This window comes from Silurus meridionalis, chromosome 3 (assembly GCF_014805685.1).
Source record: "Silurus meridionalis isolate SWU-2019-XX chromosome 3, ASM1480568v1, whole genome shotgun sequence".
Classification (NCBI taxonomy): Eukaryota; Metazoa; Chordata; class Actinopteri; order Siluriformes; family Siluridae; genus Silurus; species Silurus meridionalis.
This window is the reverse complement of record NC_060886.1, coordinates 27690246-27711261: the sequence shown is the minus strand read 5'-3', so window position 1 is coordinate 27711261 and position 21016 is coordinate 27690246.

The following is a 21016-nucleotide window of genomic DNA, read 5'->3' as shown; positions in this document are numbered from 1 at the left end:
CCTCTATGAATGTGTGTGACTGTTACCTGCAGAGGCATAGGGACGGAAAAGACATTTCCCACTGGCAGAGTGGGCTTCCGACTCCTGCCAGCTTTTGATATGATCTCCCTACCTCACCAGGCGGATGTGCTAGCAGCACTGGGGAATGCTTTGTTTAGTACCATGGATTTAACATCGGGTACTACAACATTCCTTTGCATGAGGAGGACAAAAGTTTACAGCTTTCAGTTCTCCCTTGGTTTGCATGAGTGCAACTGCTTGCCACAGGGTCTTTGCAATAGTACCGCAACATTCATGAGGATGATGCTAACTATTTTTGGTGATCAAAATTTTTGAGCTTGCTCTGTTACCTTGATGACCTGTTGGTTTTCGGTAAGAATGAGGAAGAATGTTTGCAGAGACTTGAGATGGTGTTTCGATGTCTAAGGGATCATAATTTAAAGCTGTCACATAATTTAAATCTGTGAAATTTTTAGGTCACATCGTTTCACAGGAGGGCATGGCTAGTGATCCAATGAAGGTGGAGGCTATTGTGGGTGTGTCTGAGGAACACTTAATGAAGGCTGGTTGGTGTCACTCCTTCCGTTGGTAAAATTAGGTCCTTTTGGGGATGGTTATATATTATCAGCACTTTATCGAGAATTGCTCAATGATTGCAAAGCCTCTTTTCAGTTAACAACGGGCCAAAAGAAACCTAGGAAGATGAGGGGCATAGGTAAGAGGTCTGGGGCTGTCCGGAAACTCACCCTGGTGATTGGACAGATTGTAGAGGCGTTTGAGACTTTGAAGATGATGCTGGTGAAGCAAGTTTTACTTGCTCACCCTGACTTCTCAAGCCATTTATTCTGTCTGTGGATGCTTCAATGAGTGGTCTTGGGGCTGTGCTTTCCCAGGTTCGAAGGGTCATGCTGCCGCAAGACCAATTGTTTTCGCTTCAAAGTCCCTTAACCATGCCCAGTCCAGGTATCCTGCTCATAGGCTTGAATTTCTGGCCATGAAGTGGGCCATTTGCAATAAATTCAGTCATTGGCTTCGTGGGCACAGATTTACGGTTTGGATGGATAACAACTCGCTCAAGTATATTTTGACCAAGCCAAAGCTTGATGCCTGCGAGCAGAGATGGGTCGCAAAGTTTGCTCCTTTTGAGTTTGACATTCTGTACATACAGGGGCCGAAGAATGTGGTAACCGATGCGTTGAGTCGGGAGCCTTTTGCTACTTCTAAGCTTTTGCACAGAGTTACAAGAACCCCATACGATATTCTGAGGCATGAAGCGGAGATGCTTGGGGTTGGGTACAGAGGAGGGATTTGAGACAGTGCCTGCATCGCAGAAGTGTCAAGAAGTGTCTAACCTAGTTCAGAGCTTTGCTGGAGGGACAGTGTTCAACTGGGGAGATGTCGGCTGTGCTCCGCTCTCATAGCTACTGGGAGGAAGCCGCTGCAACTACAGCACTCACGTATGTTTAGCATTTGAGGGGTTTGGAGGATGACGTGCAGTACCTGCTTAATAAGCTTACGCATGCTGAGTTGCTTGACAAGCAGCGTCTGGATCCAGTCGTGAGTAGGGTGAGGTTCTTTGTAGAGCATGGTAGACAGCCTAATAGGCGAGAGAAAGTTAAGTCAGAGGAAACTGTACGAACAATGAAACAATGAGGTAAATTCACAATCAAGTTAGGCATACTCTTCCGGGTGTCTAAGAACCCATTGACCAAGAAAAAGATTTTCCAGTATAATGTGCCGGCAGCCTTGAGGGGTTAGGTTCTAAAAGGGTTGCATGATAACGCAGGTCATCATGGCCAGCACCGCACTCTTTGGCTTGCACGGCAGAGATTCTACTGGAATTCGTTGGTGCATGACACAAACTTGTATGTGTCACAATGCAAGAGATGTGTGTTGAGTAAGACTCCTGATCCAGAAGCCAGAGCTTCACTCGTGTCGATAACTACAACAGCGCCATTAGATTTGGTTTGTGTTGATTTTTGGACAGCTGAGGGTGTCGTCAACAAGGTAGTAACCGGCACATCAACTTGCTTTTTTGCTCTCTTATTTAACTTTTTAATGGATTTTAATGAAATTATGCGATTATTATTATGCGAAAATATAACTTTTTTCATACAAATATGATGGATAATATGAAAATATTAAATTTCATAATAATAATAGATAAATTGTTAAAAACTGTAAAAAGTGAAAAATCTGGTGTGGAAAGTCACCATTGCAAATTATATTGTAACTAAAATGAGACTTTTGTTTTTGCAAAAATAAATATAATATTTATTATGAAAATATGAATAAACATTGCTATCATAATTTTCATACAATTCTGATATTCTCAAAATATGAATTTTTAGATTGATTCGCAAATTTAATTAAAAAAAACCTTAAAAGGTGCAATAAGTGAACGAAAAACGAAATACGGCATGACAAATATTTGTTTTGCCTAAAATATGATTTTTTTTTGTAAAACAATCTTCTTTATCTTCTTTCGGCTGCTCCAATTAGGGGTCCCCACAGCGGATCATCCGTCTCCATACCACCCTGTCCTCTACATCTGCCTCTTTCACACTAACTACCTGCATATCTTCCTCACCACATCCATGAACCTCCTCCTTGGCCTTCCTCTTTCGTCCTTCCTGGTGGCTCCATCCTTAGCATTCTCCTACCAATATAACTCGTCCCTCGTCTGCACATGTCCAAACCATCTCAATCTCGCCTCCCTCACCTTGTCTCCAAAACGTCTAACATGCGCTGTCCCTCTAATAAACTCATTTCTATTCTCGTCCATCCTCGTCACTCCCAACGAAAACCTCAGCATATTCAGCTCTGCTACCTCCAGCTTTGCCTCTTGTCTCTTACTCAATGCCACTGTCTCTAATCCATACAACATTGCAGGTCACCACAGACCTATAAACTTTCCCTTGCATTCTTGCAGATACCCTACTATCACAAATCATTCCTGTCACTCTTCTCCACCCACTCCACCCTGCCTGCACTCTTTTCTTTACTTCCCTAACACACTCTCCATTACTTCGCACTGTTGACCCGAGGTACCTGAACTCCACCACCTTCACCACCTCTTCTCCCTGCAACCACACCATTCCACTGCCCTCCCTCTCATTTACGCACATGTACTCTGGCTTACTCCTACCGACTTTCATTCGCCTTCTCTCCAGCACATACCTCCACCTCTCCAGGCTCTTCTCTACCTGCTCACTATTCTCACCACAAATCACAATATCATCCGCAAACATCATAGTCCAGGGAGACCTGTCTGACCTCGTCCGTCGACCTGTCCATCTCCACTGCAAACAGGAACGGGCTCAGGGCCGATCCTTAATGCAGTCCAACCTTCACCTTGAACCAGTCTGTTAATAAATAAATTAGCAGAATTTTATTAAAAACCATTAAAAGGTGTAATAAGCGATTGAAAACTCAAAAAAGTGACATGACAAATCATGTTTTGACAAAAGTATAACTTTTATTTATAAATAAAAAAATATGATTTTTCATGTTCTTAAGAAGAACGTCTCTAGGATATGTATGTAACCCTAGTTCCCTGAGGGAACGAGACTTTGGGAATGCCTGAGTGCCTGAGTGTTTGTGCTCTGAAATAATGTGTGTAATCAGTCAAAAATTGGATGCTGGCCGTCACCGGTGAGGTGACATCACGACCAGGAGTATAAAGCGCATATGAGAGAGGACAGAGGCAGCTTCTGTAAGGGAGAAGGAAGTGCTGCAGGGACGCCGAAGGTGTGGCATTGAGACGCAGCGTCTCATTCCCTCAGGGAACCAGGGTTACATACGTAAGCTAGAGACGTTCCCTTTCAGGATCTTGAGCTGCGTCGAAACACTTTGGGAACGAGTGTCCAATCACACCAGACTGACCAGTCCCTGCCTAGTGTGTGTCTGCCACCACAGCTAGAGAAGGACTGAGGGGCAGGAGCGGCACTGCGGTCTAGGTTATAGAACCGCACAAAAGGTCAGTGGGGTGGACCAACCCACAGCGTTACATAGGTCTTGAAGGAAACTCCAGAGGACCGAGATTTTGAGGCAGCCACACTCCGGATGAGTGAGCTCTGACCCCGAATGGAGCAGGGAGACCAGAGGACTCATAAGATGTGATCGCATCAACACCCCACCTGCTCAGAGCCTGCTTATTAGCAAGAAGACCTCTCTTGGGAGGCCTCTCCTGTGGACGTATGTGTCCAGTGCACGCACTGGACAAAGCCGGTTCAGTTTCTCCTGGTCTGGGGCCTGGAATGGAGGAGGATAGAATGCCTGTAATCTTATGGGTCGTGGGACGACAGAGGGCACCTTGGGGATGTAACCCCCTGTACAGGGGTACAGGAAGGCACCAACCATAACTGGGGTAAACTCCAGGAAGGAGGGGGCCACAGACAGGGCCTGCAGGTCCACTACTCTTTTGATAGAGCAGATGGCCAACAAGAACGTGGTCTTGCTTGAACGGTGCCTCTAAGATGCCTCGGCTAAAGGCTCGAAGGGGGGTTCAGAAAGAGCCCCCAAAATGACAGCCAGGTCACACCCAGGCACTCTAGGTTGCACCGAGGGTCTCAGCCCCTGGGTGCCGCAGAGAAAAAATTCGATACCATTGGGACTTGCCCAGAGATGGCCCGGCCATGGGGGCATGATAGGGCGAAATGGCAGACGCGTAGACTTTTAGGGTGGACAGAGCCAACCCCTGGCGATCTGTCCCCGGAGGAATTCCAGCACTGAACCAACTGGGCAGTGGACTGGATCCAGCTGGTGGTGCTCAAACCACAAGCAGAACAGACGCCACCTGGCGGCATATGACCTCCTTGTGGAGGGAGCTCTGGAGCGGAGAATGGTCTCTACCACCTTGGTGGAAAGACCAGAACCTCTGAGCTGTGCCCCCTCAGGGCACAGCGTACAGACGCAGCCTCGGCCACGCCTGAGATATGGCCATTCCCCGGGTCTCAACACCCGCCTCGACAGGGTGTCTGCTGCCTCGTTCAACCAGCCCAGGATGTAAACCGCCCTTAATGAGAGGATTTTCCCCTGTGCCCAAAGAAGGATCTGGTGCACCAGCCTGCATAGTGGGCGTGAACGCAGACCTCCTAGATGGTTGATGTAGGGGACCACTGCAGTATTGTCTGTACAGACCAACCCGTGGTGACCTCCGAGGTCCAAGAGGAAATGCTTCAGTGTTAGAAGCATGGCCAGCATCTCTTGGCAATTAATGTGCCAGCGTAGATGGGGCCCCTCCCACAGACCTCTGGCGGAGCGACCACTCATGATCGCTCCCCACCCAGTGAGGGACGCATCCATCGTTAGCATTAAGCGACAACCGGGGACTCCCAGCACAGGACCTAGAGATAGGAACCGGGGATCTCGACAACATCTAAGGCATGTAGGCATCGCCGCATAACCTTGATAGTGCGGCGGGGGTTGCCCCTCCATGAGAACCCGCGGGTCCTGAGCCACACTGAAGGGGTCTCATGTACAGCAGACCAAGTGGTATCACACTGGACGCAGCTGCCATAAGCCCTAGCAGTGTCTGGAACTGCTCGACAGTGAGAGGCTGCCCTTCTCTGACCTTCCTAACGGCCGTAAGGATGGCCATAATGCTGGCAGGGGATGCAGATGCCCTAAGACCTCAGAACTTCCTGTGAGAAGGTAGGATGGATACATGAAAGTACGCATCCTTTAGACCTACCGTGACAAACCAGTCCTCGGATCTGATTTGAAGCACGACCTGCTTGAGGGTCAGCATCTTGAACCTGAGTCTCATGAGAGAGCGGTTCAGCTGACGTAAATCTAAGAAAGGACGCAACCCTCCGTGCTTCTTGGGAACTATGAAGTTCCATGCGTAGAACCTGGACCCTCGTCCTGACGGAGGGACCACCTTGATGGCCCCCTTCCTACGGAGAGTGTCTACTTCCTGTTCCATGACCAGAGCCTGCTGGCTTCCCAACAGGGTGAGAAGAACCCTGTGAAAATGGGGCGGAGGAGACCCAAACTGAATCGAGTAGCCTCACTCTATAGTATGCAGGACCTACCGGGACACATCTGGAAGAGCTTGCCAAGCTGCCAGAAAGCGCCTTAGGGGTATCAGTCTCTCAAGACTGACTTCCGGTATGTCCAGAGCCAAGGGAACACCCTGAGACGGATCTAGAGGAGGCGAGATCTCTGGGACCACAACGTTGCGGGTGGAGACCAAGGAGAGAGCTCGCTGGAGCTGGCCGTGCCCTAAAGCACCGAGGGTGGCAGGGTTAACGGACCAGGTCCCTGAGGGGCCGGACAGGACAGGCACCGGATAGGCGGTGTGGCACGCCTTCACGGCCAGATTCCCAGAAAGGTCTGTGTCAGGATCTCTTCATCGAAGTCTTCCTGTTGAAGATGACAGTCCTCAGATCTGTCACCTCACGTGGCCTCGACACGCAGGATCCCTCACAGGGGAGGCGAGTCACAACACTGCATTTCTGCAAATCCCGATGGGAGACGAGGGCTGTAATCGGGGCTGTGCTCGCCGACGGGGTCTTGAGGGAGGAAGCAATCCCCGGGAGAGAGATAACTCGCAAGTGTCACTCCAACCCACAGCATCGCTCCATACCTGTGTATTCTCCGCCCCATAACGTGTGAATACAATGTTGAAAGGGGCTGAAGGGGCCACGCCTATGACCATGGCACTTAGTGTACAGGTCTGTAAAGAACGGAAAAACCCGACATGGAGGTTGCGACCTGGCGTCAGAAAAAGTGCTTGTCCAGCTGGACGAGCTCGTCTGGAGCAGCCCTTAGCCCTGTGTTTCTGTTCGTCATGATTGGTGTTGTATGTAGCACGAGGGTTCAGGAGGAATGTTGTTTCATTTCACTGTCTAATTCGTCAGCTATAAAGGGTTAAAATGACAATAAAAGCTTTTTGACTTGACTTCTTGACTATGTACCTAAATTCTTCAAACTGGCAATTATCATCCCTCTAATTAAGAAACCTGACCTTGCAGCTGTCCAACTTCAGGTCAATATAAAATCTCTCCTTGATATCCAAAATATTAGAAAAGTTTGTAGCATAGCAGTTATGCTCACATCTACATAGGAATAACATTTTTAAAATGTATCAGTCAGGATTTAAACCTCATCATAGCACAGAGACGTATCCTTACTTGTTTTGCTCGACCTTAGTGCAGCTTTTGACATCACTGATCATACTATTCTGCTTGCTAGACTTGAGAACGTTTTTGGAATAAAGGAACAGCTCTCTTCTGTCTTAGGTATTATTTGACTGATCACTATCAGTTTATTGATGTAAAGGTGAGTTCTCCACACTCCCTGAGGTAAAGTTTGGTGTTTTGTAAGGATCTGTCTTAGGCCCACTGCTTTTTTCTTTGTATATGCTGCCCCTGGGTGAAATTATACATAAACCCAGCCAACATTTTTATGTGGACCCCATGTGGGTTTTTGATGGGCTGTCACTTGGGCCCTGCATGGGCAACCCAAATGGGCCCAGAGAAATTTGTCCTACAAAACAGTAAAGAAAGAGAAGACAGAAAAGCCAATTTAGTAAATTTTAAAATACTACCTGTCACGTTTGTGGAGTGACTGAAGCAAAACCCCCAGGTAGTGAAGAAAAGGGTTTTAATGAAGTAGTAGTGCAACAGGTAAACAAACAGAAATGCCGAACATGCTTCAAATCAGATCCGAGGTCTGGTTTGTCACGGTAGGTCTAAAGGATGCGTACTTTCATGTATCTGAGGAAGTTCTGAGGTCTCAGGGCATCCGCATCCCTAACTACATCGACAATTACTTGATCCTAGCTCAGTCTGAGCAGTTGGCGGTCCGGCATCGAGGTGTCGTTCTCGCCCACATGAAGGCGTTGGGGTTTCGGCTGAACGCCGGTAGGAGTGTGATTTCTCCATTACAAAGAACCACCTATCTCGGTGTCATATGGAATTCAACTACTTTGTGTGCGCAGCTATCCCCTGCCAGCATTATGGCTATCCTTACGGCCGTTAGGAAGGTCAGAGAAGGGCAGCCTCTCACTGTGGAGCAGTTCCAGACACTGCTAGGGCTTATGGAAGCTGCGTCCAGTGTGATTCCACTTGGTCTGCTGTACATGAGACCCCTTCAGTGTGGCTCAGGACCCGCGGGTTCTCATGGAGGGGCAACCCCCTCCGCACTATCAAGGTCATGCGGCGATGCCTACATGCCTTAGATGTTGGATTATGCCTTGGTTGATACAGTAGCATGCTCTACTTTATATACTTTTTTGCTTTGTAGGTAGCCTGAAACAGAACCCTTTGCTGAAAACTGTCAGTAAGAAAGAGCTGGAGACAGCGCTTGGTAAATGGTTCACAAATGCAAGAGACAGAGAAGGCAACCGTGCTTTGAGAGCCCAGCGAGACCATGATTGGAGGGCAGTACAGCCGGAAGTGTAAGTCATATAACCTATAGCTAGGGCTGCATAATTAATAATATTTTATCCCAATCACTGTTTTTGCCTCTGTTTAATTAAGGGAATACTCCACCCTGAAATAAAAAAATATCTTATAAATTACTTATCCTTAAGGCTTCCTATACGGTGGCTGAGACAGCTCACTGTGCTGCAACTTAAGAAAACACACGCAAATAGAAAAAACAACGTTATCAGTTTGACAACACGTGCTGCAAACCCCCACAATGCAACCAAGTACAAAAACATGCTGCAAATCCTCACAACACAACCAAACACAGAAACACGCTGCAAATCCTCACAACAAAACCAAGTAGCACAGATCACAAAATAAATGTTTCAAGGGGACCACAACAAACCCATCTGTGACTGCTTATTGTTCATTGTCTATTCGTCAGTGGTGTTGATGTGTGTTGATGACCTGAAAGGTGAGTTGTTTGTTTATTTTCACATTGTTTATTTATGATTCCTTGGCATTTTGGATATTATTATCCCAAATAATCTGATGAAATACACAATTAACTGTAAAACATTATTATGTTAACTGGCAAAGTCAAGGAATCATGATCAGGATGTTAAAATAAACAAAAAAACTCACCTTTCAGATCATCAACAACACCACTGATCAATAGACACTTGTCGAGATACCCGGTTTCCATCTCTAGGCCCTGTGCTGGAGTCCCGGTCGCCGCTAATGCTAACGACGGATGCGTCCCTCACGGGGCGATCATGAGTGGTCGCTCCGCCAGAGGTCTGTGGGCGGGCCCCATCTACGCTGGCACATTAATTGCCAAGAGATGCTGGCCATGCTTCTAACACTGAAGCATTTCCTCTAGGAGGTCACCACGGGTTGGTCCGTACAGACAATACTGCAGTGGTCCCTACACCAACCATCTAGGAGGTCTGCGTTCACGCCACGTGCTGCAAATCCTCACAACGCAACTAAATAATTTGCACTGCAAATAGCACAGACCACAAAATAAATGTTTCATGTGGACCCGAACAAGTGACGAGCCCGGGACTGCTTGTTCAGCAGACAACGTAATCTTCCGAATCGCTTTCACTGTCATTTTTATGTCAAGCACACTCCGGTTTGTGCAGTCAAGTCAAACACTTGCTTAGTTCCACTAAGGCTTTTTAAAGACAAAACAAACTAAAGTTACAGTGGTCAGTTAAAATTCACGGTCCAAAGTGTACCAATACGAATTTAATAATCGATCTGTGTTCAAGGCCCCTACTAATTATTCTAAACATTAATCACAACATAACCTTTTCATCATATTTTGTAATTTTAACATCATTTAACAGTTTGGGCAAATGGTGAATTAGAAGGTGCTTACAACCTTGTGATTTTTGTCTTTTTTTTTTTTTTTTTTTGACTGATAGTCTTATGCTCATGTAACTTGCATGTATACAAATATGTCTTCCCTCACCACATCCATGAACCTCCTCGTCATTCCCAACAAAAACCTTAACATATTCAGCTCTGCTACCTCCAGCCTTCTACTCAATGCCACTGTCTCTAATCCATACAACATCGCAGGTCTCACTACAGTCCTATAAACTTTCCCTTTCATTCTTGCGTATACCCTACTATCACAAATCACTCCTGTCACTTCTCTCCACCCACTCCACTCTTTTCTTCACTTCTCTAACACACTCTCCATTACTTTGCACTGTTGACCCCAGGTACCTGAACTCCTCCACCTTTGCCACCTCTTCTCCCTGCATCCGCACCACTCCACTGCCCTCCCTCTCATTCACACACATGTACTCTGTCTTACTCCTACCCTCCTACCCCTAGTCCAAACCTCACCATGAACCAGTCTGTCGTTCCTACTGCACACTTCACTGCTGTCACACAGTCCTCATACATGTCCTGCACCAGCCTCACATACTTCTCTGACACACCTGACTTCCTCATACAGTACCACAGCTCCTCTCTCGGCACCCTGTTGTAAATCCACAAATACACCATGCAATTCCTTCTGTCCTTCTCTATACTTCTCCATCAACATCCTCAAAGCAAATAAGACATCTGTGGTGCTCTTCCTCGGCATGAAACCATACTGTTGCTCACAGATGTCACCTCTTCTCTCAGCCTGGCTTCCACTACTCTTTCCCATAACTTCATGGTGTGACTGATCAACTTAATACCCATGTAGTTACCGCAGGTCTGCACATCTCACTTATGCTTAAAGATTGGTACCCGCACACTCCTTTTCCATTCCTCAGGCATCACCCCATAAGAAGCTTATTTTTTTACAGCACATAGTCGGGTGTTGCCAAAAATGCTGTTCATGCTGTCAGTTGTTATATCACATCAGAAACATGTAAAATGAATCTTTGTCAAGTCCATGCTGTATGTGTTTTTTACACATTGTTTGAAGAACCGTTTTCCATTTGCTCTCGAGCACATGGTCGGTGTTGCCAAACATGAGGTGTTGATGCGATTTTGATCAATTATGCCTTTCAACACCTGATTGTTCACTTTTTGACAGTTTTTCTCGAAATTGTAATTATGAATGTGAATTTTATATTTTCGAAATATTCATCATATATGTATTAAAAGTCTTTTTTTTTTTTTACAAAACATTTGTTTTGTTATAGCACATCATAAACATGTTAAAGAATGTTTGTCAAATGCATGCTGTTGGTGCAAATTTACTTTGTTCGAAAAACCGTTTTCCTTTTGCTCTACAAGGCTGAGACTTTCGGAATCGCAATTTCAGCTACATAAGCTTTTTCTGTACAGCGCATAGATGGTGTTGCCAAACATGAGGTGTTGATGCGATTTTGATCAATTATGCCTTTCAACACCTGATTGTTTACTTTTTGTCAGTTTTTCTCGAAATTATGATTATAAGTATGAAATTTAACATTTCCATTATATCCATCATATTTGCATGAAAAAAAGTCATATTTTTGACAACCATGATTTCTGTTGTTATATCACGTCAGAAACATGTAAAATAAATCTTTGTCAAGTCCATGCTAAATTTTTTTTTTACACATTGTTTGAAGAACCGTTTTCCTTTTGCTCTACGAGCCTGAAGCTTGCGGAATCGCATTATCAGCCCATTAGAAGCTTATTTTTTTACAGCACATAGCGGTGTTGCCAAACATGGTGTTGTTGCGTTTTTTTATACAATATGAATTTCCACATTTAATTTTTAACCTTTTAAAAGTTATAAACAGTTTTTCTCGAAATTGTAATTATGAATGTGAATTTTTATATTTTCGAAATATTCATCATATTTGTATTAAAATTTATTATATTTAATTATTTTTGACAAAATATGATTTGTTTTGTTATAGCACATCATAAACATGTTAAAGAATGTTTGTCAAATGCATGCTGTTGGTGCAAATTTACTTTGTTCGAAAAACCGTTTTCCTTTTGTTCCACAAGGCTGAGACTTTCGGACTCGCAATTTTAGCTACATAAGCTTTTTCTGTACAGCGCATAGATGGTGTTGCCAAACATGAGGTGTTGATGCGATTTTGATCAATTATGCCTTTCAACACCTGATTGTTCACTTTTTGACAGTTTTTCTCGAAATTATGATTATGAATATGAAATTTAACATTTCCATTATATCCATGAAATAGTCATATTTTTGACAACCATGATTTCTGTTGTTATATCACATCAGAAACATGTAAAATAAATCTTTGTCCAGTCCATGCTGAATTTATTTTTTACACATTGTTTGAAGAACCGTTTTCCTTTTGCTCTACGAGCCTGAGGCTTGCAGAATCGCATTATCAGCCCATTAGAAGCTTATTTTTTTACAACACATAGCGGTGTTGCCAAACATGGTGTTGTTGCGTTTTTTTTTATACAATATGAATTTCCACATTTAATTTTTAACCTTTTAAAAGTTATAAAAGGTTTTTCTCGAAATTATGAATGTATAATTTTATATTTTCGAAATATTCTTCATATTTGTATTAAAATGTATTATATTTAATTATTTTTGACAAAATATGATTTGTTTTGTTATAGCACATCATAAACATGTTAAAGAATGTTTGTTAAATGCATGCTGTTGGTGCAAATTTACTTTGTTCGAAAAACCGTTTTCCTTTTGCTCTACAAGGCTGAGACTTTCGGAATCGCAATTTCAGCTACATAAGCTTTTTCTGTACAGCGCATAGATGGTGTTGCCAAACATGAGGTGTTGATGCGATTTTGATCAATTATGCCTTTTAACACCTGATTGTTCACTTTTTGACAGTTTTTCTAGAAATTATGAGTATGAGTATGAAATTTAACATTTCCATTATACCCATCACATTTGCATGAAAAAAGTCATATTTTTGACAACTATGATTTCTGTTGTTATATCACATCAGAAACATGTAAAATAAATCTTTGTCAAGTCCATGCTAAATTTTTTTTTTTACACATTGTTTGAAGAACCGTTTTCCTTTTGCTCTACGAGCCTGAAGCTTGCGGAATCGCATTATCAGCCCATTAGAAGCTTATTTTTTACAGCACATAGCGGTGTTGCCAAACATGGTGGTGTTGCATTTTTTATACAATATGAATTTCCACATTTAATTTTTAACCTTTTAAAAGTCTTTCTCGAGATTATAATTATGAATGTGAAATTTAATATTTTCGAAATATTCATCATATTTGTATTAAAATTTATTATATTTAATTATTTTTGACAGAATATGATTTGTTTTGTTATAGCACATCATAACCATGTTAAAGAATGTTTGTCAAATGCATGCTGTTGGTGCAAATTTACTTTGTTCGAAAAACCGTTTTCCTTTTGCTCTACAAGGCTGAGACTTTCGGAATCGCAATTTCAGCTACATAAGCTTCTTCTGTACAGCGCATAGATGGTGTTGCCAAACATGAGGTGTTGATGCGATTTTGATCAAATATGCCTTTCAACACTTGATCGTTCACTTTATGACAGTTTTTCTAGAAATTATGATTATGAATATGAAATTTACCATTTCCATTATATCCATGAAAAAGTCATATTTTTGACAACCATGATTTCTGTTGTTATATCACATCTGAAAAATGTAAAATAAATCTTTGTCAAGTCCATGCTGAATTTATATTTTACACATTGTTTGAAGAACCGTTTTCCTTTTGTTCTACGAGCCTGAGGCTTGCGGAATCGCAATATCAGCCCATTAGAAGCTTATTTTTTTACAACACATAGCGGTGTTGCCAAACATGGTGGTGTTGCGTATTTTATACAATATGAATTTCCACATTTAATTTTTAACCTTTTAAAAGTTATAAACAGTTTTTCTCGAAATTATGATTATGAATATGAAATTTATTATTTTCGAAATATTCATCATATATGTATTAAAATGTATTATATTAAATTCTTTTTGACAAAATATGATTTGTTTTGTAATAGCAAATCATAACCATGTTAAAGAATGTTTGTCAAATGCATGCTGTTGGTGCAAATTTACTATGTTCGAAAAACCGTTTTCCTTTTGCTCTACAAGGCTGAGACTTTCGGAATCGCAATTTCAGCTACATAAGCTTTTTCTGTACAGCGCATAGATGGTGTTGCCAAACATGAGGTGTTGATGCGATTTTGATCAATTATGCCTTTCAACACCTGATTGTTCACTTTATGACAGTTTTTCTCGAAATTAAGATTATGAATATGAAATTTAACATTTCCATTATATCCATGAAAAAGTCATATTTTTGACAACCATGATTTCTGTTGTTATATCACATCAGAAACATGTCAAATAAATGTTTGTCAAGTCCATGCTAAATTTCTTTTTTTTACACATTGTTTGAAGAACCGTTTTCCTTTTGCTCTACGAGCCTGAGGCTTGCGGAATCGCATTATCAGCCCATTAGAAGCTTATTTTTTACAGCACATAGCGGTGTTGCCAAACATGGTGGTGTTGCGTTTTTTTATACAATATGAATTTCCACATTTAATTTTTAACCTTTTAAAAGTTATAAACAGTCTTTCTCGAAATTATAATTATGAATGTGAAATTTAATATTTTCGAAATATTCATCACATTTGTATTAAAATTTATTAAATTTAATTATTTTTGACAAAATATGATTTGTTTTGTTACAGCACATCATAACTATGTTAAAGAATGTTTGTCAAATGCATGCTGTTGGTGCAAATTTACTTTGTACGAAAAACCGTTTTTCTTTTGCTCTACAAGGCTGAGACTTTCGGAATCGCAATTTCAGCTACATAAGCTTTTTCTGTACAGCGCATAGATGGTGTTGCCAAACAAGAGGTGTTGATGCGATTTTGATCAAATATGCCTTTCAACACTTGATCGTTCACTTTATGACAGTTTTTCTAGAAATTATGATTATGAATATGAAATTTACCATTTCCATTATATCCATGAAAAAGTCATATTTTTGACAACCATGATTTCTGTTGTTATATCACATCTGAAAAAGGTAAAATAAATCTTTGTCAAGTCCATGCTGAATTTATATTTTACACATTGTTTGAAGAACCGTTTTCCTTTTGTTCTACGAGCCTGAGGCTTGCGGAATCGCATTATCAGCCCATTAGAAGCTTATTTTTTTACAACACATAGCGGTGTTGCCAAACATGGTGGTGTTGCGTATTTTATACAATATGAATTTCCACATTTAATTTTTAACCTTTTAAAAGTTATAAACAGTTTTTCTCGAAATTATGATTATGAATATGAAATTTATTATTTTCGAAATATTCATCATATATTTATTAAAATGTATTATATTAAATTCTTTTTGACAAAATATGATTTGTTTTGTAATAGCACATCATAACCATGTTAAAGAATGTTTGTCAAATGCATGCTGTTGGTGCAAATTTACTTTGTTCGAAAAACCGTTTTCCTTTTGCTCTACAAGGCTGAGACTTTCGGAATCGCAATTTCAGCTACATAAGCTTTTTCTGTACAGCGCATAGATGGTGTTGCCAAACATGAGGTGTTGATGCGATTTTGATCAATTATACCTTTCAACACCTGATTGTTTACTTTTGTCAGTTTTCTCGAAATTATGATTATGAGTATGAAATTTAACATTTCCATTATATCCATCATATTTGCATGAAAAAAAGTCATATTTTTGACACATCAGAAACATGTAAAATAAATCTTTAAGTCCATGATGAATTTATTTTTTACACATTGTTTGAAGAACCGTTTTCCTTTTGCTCTACGAGCCTGAGCCTTGTTTTGTTATAGCAAATCATAACCATGTTAAAGAATGTTTGTCAAATGCATGCTGTTGGTGCAAATTTACTTTGTTCGAAAAACCGTTTTCCTTTTGCTCTACAAGGCTGAGACTTTCGGAATCGCAGTTTCAGCTACATAAGCTTTTTCTGTACAGCGCATAGATGGTGTTGCCAAACATGAGGTGTTGATGCGATTTTGATCAATTATGCCTTTCAACACCTGATTGTTTACTTTTTGTCAGTTTTTCTCGAAATTAAGATTATGAATATGAAATTTAACATTTCCATTATATCCATGAAAAAGTCATATTTTTGACAACCATGATTTCTGTTGTTATATCACATCAGAAACATGTAAAATAAATCTTTAAGTCCATGATGAATTTATTTTTTACACATTGTTTGAAGAACCGTTTTCCTTTTGCTCTACGAGCCTGAGCCTTGTTTTGTTATAGCAAATCATAACCATGTTAAAGAATGTTTGTCAAATGCATGCTGTTGGTGCAAATTTACTTTGTTCGAAAAACCGTTTTCCTTTTGCTCTACAAGGCTGAGACTTTCGGAATCGCAGTTTCAGCTACATAAGCTTTTTCTGTACAGCGCATAGATGGTGTTGCCAAACATGAGGTGTTGATGCGATTTTGATCAATTATGCCTTTCAACACCTGATTGTTCACTTTTGACAGTTTTTCTCGAAATTATGATTATGAATATGAAATTTAACATTTCCATTATATCCATGAAAAAGTCATATTTTTGACAACCATGATTTCTGTTGTTATATCACATCAGAAACATGTAAAATAAATCTTTAAGTCCATGATGAATTTATTTTTTACACATTGTTTGAAGAACCGTTTTCCTTTTGCTCTACGAGCCTGAGCCTTGTTTTGTTATAGCAAATCATAACCATGTTAAAGAATGTTTGTCAAATGCATGCTGTTGGTGCAAATTTACTTTGTTCGAAAAACCGTTTTCCTTTTGCTCTACAAGGCTGAGACTTTCGGAATCGCAGTTTCAGCTACATAAGCTTTTTCTGTACAGCGCATAGATGGTGTTGCCAAACATGAGGTGTTGATGCGATTTTGATCAATTATGCCTTTCAACACCTGATTGTTTACTTTTTGTCAGTTTTTCTCGAAATTATGATTATGAATATGAAATTTAACATTTCCATTATATCCATGAAAAAGTCATATTTTTGACAACCATGATTTCTGTTGTTATATCACATCAGAAACATGTAAAATAAATCTTTGTCAAGTCCATGCTGAATTTATATTTTACACATTGTTTGAAGAACCGTTTTCCTTTTGCTCTAGGAGCCTGAGGCTTGCGGAATCGCATTATCAGCCCATTAGAAGCTTATTTTTACAGCACATAGCGGTGTTGCCAAACATGGTGGTGTTGCGTTTTTATACAATATGAATTTCCACATTTAATTTTTAACCTTTTAAAAGTTATAAACAGTTTTTCTCGAAATTATGATTATGAATGTGAAATTTAATATTTTCGAAATATTCATCATATTTGTATTACAATTTATTATATTTAATTATTTTTGACAACATATGATTTGTTTTGTTATAGCACATCATAAACATGTTAAAGAATGTTTGTCAAATGCATGCTGTTGGTGCAAATTTACTTTGTTCGAAAAACCGTTTTCCCTTTGCTCTACAAGGCTGAGACTTTCGGAATCGCAATTTCAGCTACATAAGCTTTTTCTGTACAGCGCATAGATGGTGTTGCCAAACATGAGGTGTTGATGCGATTTTGATCAATTATGCCTTTTAACACCTGATTGTTCACTTTTTGACAGTTTTTCTAGAAATTATGAGTATGAAATTTAACATTTCCATTATATCCATCATATTTGCATGAAAAAAAGTCATATTTTTGACACATCAGAAACATGTAAAATAAATCTTTAAGTCCATGATTTTATTTTTTACACATTGTTTGAAAAAAGCGTTTTCCTTTTGCTCTACGAGCCTGAGCCTTGTTTTGTTATAGCACATCATAACCATGTTAAAGAATGTTTGTCAAATGCATGCTGTTGGTGCAAATTTACTTTGTTCGAAAAACCGTTTTCCTTTTGCTCTACAAGGCTGAGACTTTCGGAATCGCAATTTCAGCTACATAAGCTTTTTCTGTACAGCGCATAGATGGTGTTGCCAAACATGAGGTTTTGATGCGATTTTGATCAATTATGCCTTTTAACACCTGATTGTTTACTTTTTGTCAGTTTTTCTCGAAATTAAGATTATGAATATGAAATTTAACATTTCCATTATATCCATGAAAAAGTCATATTTTTGACAACCATGAGTTCTGTTGTTATATCACATCAGAAACATGTAAAATAAATCTTTAAGTCCATGATGAATTTATTTTTTACACATTGTTTGAAGAACCGTTTTCCTTTTGCTCTACGAGCCTGAGCCTTGTTTTGTTATAGCAAATCATAACCATGTTAAAGAATGTTTGTCAAATGCATGCTGTTGGTGCAAATTTACTTTGTTCGAAAAACCGTTTTCCTTTTGCTCTACAAGGCTGAGACTTTCGGAATCGCAGTTTCAGCTACATAAGCTTTTTCTGTACAGCGCATAGATGGTGTTGCCAAACATGAGGTGTTGATGCGATTTTGATCAATTATGCCTTTCAACACCTGATTGTTTACTTTTTGTCAGTTTTTCTCGAAATTAAGATTATGAATATGAAATTTAACATTTCCATTATATCCATGAAAAAGTCATATTTTTGACAACCATGATTTCTGTTGTTATATCACATCAGAAACATGTAAAATAAATCTTTGTCAAGTCCATGCTGAATTTATATTTTACACATTGTTTGAAGAACCGTTTTCCTTTTGCTCAACGAGCCTGAGGCTTGCGGAATTGCATTATCAGCCCATTAGAAGCTTGTTTTTTTTACAGCACATAGCGGTGTTGCCAGACATGGTGGTGTTGCGTTTTTTTATACAATATGAATTTCCACATTTAATTTTTAACCTTTTAAAAGTTATAAACAGTTTTTCTCGAAATTATGATTATGAATGTGAAATTTAATATTTTCGAAATATTCATCATATTTGTATTACAATTTATTATATTTAATTATTTTTGACAACATATGATTTGTTTTGTTATAGCACATCATAAACATGTTAAAGAATGTTTGTCAAATGCATGCTGTTGGTGCAAATTTACTTTGTTCGAAAAACCGTTTTCACTTTGCTCTACAAGGCTGAGACTTTCGGAATCGCAATTTCAGCTACATAGCTTTTTCTGTACAGCGCATAGATGGTGTTGCCAAACATGAGGTGTTGATGCGATTTTGATCAATTATGCCTTTTAACACCTGATTGTTCACTTTTTGACAGTTTTTCTAGAAATTATGAGTATGAAATTTAACATTTCCATTATATCCATCATATTTGCATGAAAAAAAGTCATATTTTTGACACATCAGAAACATGTAAAATAAATCTTTAAGTCCATGATTTTATTTTTTACACATTGTTTGAAAAAAGCGTTTTCCTTTTGCTCTACGAGCCTGAGCCTTGTTTTGTTATAGCACATCATAACCATGTTAAAGAATGTTTGTCAAATGCATGCTGTTGGTGCAAATTTACTTTGTTCGAAAAACCGTTTTCCTTTTGCTCTACAAGGCTGAGACTTTCGGAATCGCAATTTCAGCTACATAAGCTTTTTCTGTACAGCGCATAGATGGTGTTGCCAAACATGAGGTTTTGATGCGATTTTGATCAATTATGCCTTTTAACACCTGATTGTTCACTTTTTGACAGTTTCTCTAGAAATTATGAGTATGAGTATGAAATTTAACATTTCCATTATACCCATCACATTTGCATGAAAAAAGTCATATTTTTGACAACTATGATTTCTGTTGTTATATCACATCAGAAACATGTAAAATAAATCTTTGTCAAGTCCATGCTGAATTTATTTTTACATTGTTTGAAGAACCGTTTTCCTTTTGCTCTACGAGCCTGAGGCTTGCGGAATCGCATTATCAGCCCATTAGAAGCTTATTTTTTACAGCACATAGCGGTGTTGCCAAACATGGTGGTGTTGCATTTTTTATACAATATGAATTTCCACATTTAATTTTTAACCTTTTAAAAGTCTTTCTCGAGATTATAATTATGAATGTGAAATTTAATATTTTTGAAATATTCATCATATTTGTATTAAAATTTATTATATTTAATTATTTTTGACAGAATATGATTTGTTTTGTTATAGCACATCATAACCATGTTAAAGAATTTTTGTCAAATGCATGCTGTTGGTGCAAATTTACTTTGTTCGAAAAACCGTTTTCCTTTTGCTCTACAAGGCTGAGACTTTCGGAATCGCAATTTCAGCTACATAAGCTTTTTCTGTACAGCGCATAGATGGTGTTGCCAAACATGAGGTTTTGATGCGATTTTGATCAATTATGCCTTTTAACACTTGATCGTTCACTTTATGACAGTTTTTCTAGAAATTATGATTATGAATATGAAATTTAACATTTCCATTATACCCATCACATTTGCATGAAAAAAGTCATATTTTTGACAACTATGATTTCTGTTGTTATATCACATCAGAAACATGTAAAATAAATCTTTACGTCCATGATTTTATTTTTTACACATTGTTTGAAAAAAGCGTTTTCCTTTTGCTCTACGAGCCTGAGCCTTGTTTTGTTATAGCACATCATAACCATGTTAAAGAATGTTTGTCAAATATGCCTTTCAACACTTGATCGTTCACTTTATGACAGTTTTTCTAGAAATTATGATTATGAATATGAAATTTACCATTTCCATTATATCCATGAAAAAGTCATATTTTTGACAACCATGATTTCTGTTGTTATATCACATCTGAAAAATGTAAAATAAATCTTTGTCAAGTCCATGCTGAATTTATATTTTACACATTGTTTGAAGAACCGTTTTCCTTTTGTTCTACGAGCCTGAGGCTTGCGGAATCGCAATATCAGCCCATTAGAAGCTTATTTTTTTACAACACATAGCGGTGTTGCCAAACATGGTGGTGTTGCGTATTTTTATACAATATGAATTTCCACATTTAATTTTTAACCTTTTAAAAGTTATAAACAGTTTTTCTCGAAATTATGATTATGAATATGAAATTTATTATTTTCGAAATATTCATCATATATGTATTAAAATGTATTATATTAAATTCTTTTTGACAAAATATGATTTGTTTTGTAATAGCAAATCATAACCATGTTAAAGAATGTTTGTCAAATGCATGCTGTTGGTGCAAATTTACTTTGTTCGAAAAACCGTTTTCCTTTTGCTCTACAAGGCTGAGACTTTCGGAATCGCAAT